This window comes from Aphanomyces astaci (genome assembly GCF_000520075.1).
Source record: "Aphanomyces astaci strain APO3 unplaced genomic scaffold supercont1.56, whole genome shotgun sequence".
NCBI classification, from domain to species: domain Eukaryota; phylum Oomycota; class Saprolegniomycetes; order Saprolegniales; family Verrucalvaceae; genus Aphanomyces; species Aphanomyces astaci.
Window position 1 is genome coordinate 116253 of NW_009798319.1, and position 1260 is coordinate 117512.

Consider the following 1260-nt stretch of genomic DNA (forward strand, 5'->3'; position numbering starts at 1 on the left):
TGAGCAAACTGTACCGGTAGGAGTTTGAGCAACATTAAGGGCATCCCCAATGGTGCGACGGTATAATCAGACTGAATTTTGACATTTACCGTCACTGTATTTTACTTTTGCGCAACCCCAACGGTAAAACGGTACAAAATCCGCATAACTGTCACTTCCGGATACTATGGAGGCTTGGGGTCAACCTTGTGCAATACCATCGAGGCATGAACGTCCGGACTGCCATCGCACAGTACGATCCTTAGCTACCTGGTGGAGCAACATACTGGAGTAATGCAATAAGTTTGTTGGGTGTTCATTATGGTCTCTTTTAACGTGCGCACTTGGCCCCGGTGTTTGGTGTGGTCCATTACTCGTGCTTAGGATCTCCCAAGCGTCGTCCATGTCCTCCCTTCGCAATAGCTGCAATAGTCGCCCCCACGCGGGCCCAAAACTGCTCGGCCTTATGCCCGCTCCCCTTAGACTCATCTTGGGATATGTTCAACCACGAACAAACTAGCTGGCAGTCCTCGTCAGTGGTGAAGTTCGCACCCCGCCTGTTGAGAGCCATTCCAGCAGTGTCAGTATTGGTATGGAAATGTCCATGCTCAAGTACATACGTTTTATTGGTGGAAATATGATGCTTTGTGGTTTATGATTGGCTCCGTTATTTTACTGTCGGGTGGTCACAAAACGGTAAAAATGGCCAATTTGCCGTCTCGCGGTAAAAATATGCCGTTTCCGGTAGATACCGTCGCACCGTTGGGGTTGCCAAAACTGCATATTTGACCCCAAAAACGGTAAAATAGCGTTTACCGTCGCACCATTGGGGATGCCCTTAATGGGGTCGTGATGGTTGTGGAACGTGGATCAGGAGGGCATGGCGTCTCATGTGGTTGGGTCATGGCATCGTGGTGTGTCGTTGCGTCATGGTCCACGGGTCATTACTGCGGGCACGTCGAGTACCACGTCAACCCACTGGCCGTGTACTTTGCCACGAGCTTGGTCAGGTACTGACCTATACCAGCAGCAATGGGTGGCGCAGAGCGAGCAGCGAGCAATCGGTGCTTCGAGTCATGGATGGCACGGTCAACTGGGGCATCAGAGCGGCATGGGCGGTTTCGTAGCGGCATCGGTGGCCTCGTAGCGGTATGGTTCTTCGTCGTTTCAAAATGATGAATGCATATTGATAAATGAATCCACGTCGATATTATTTCTTTGAAGTATTCCCATGTAGACGCATACATTATGCTGCCACTCAGGAATTGGCCATTTGTAGTG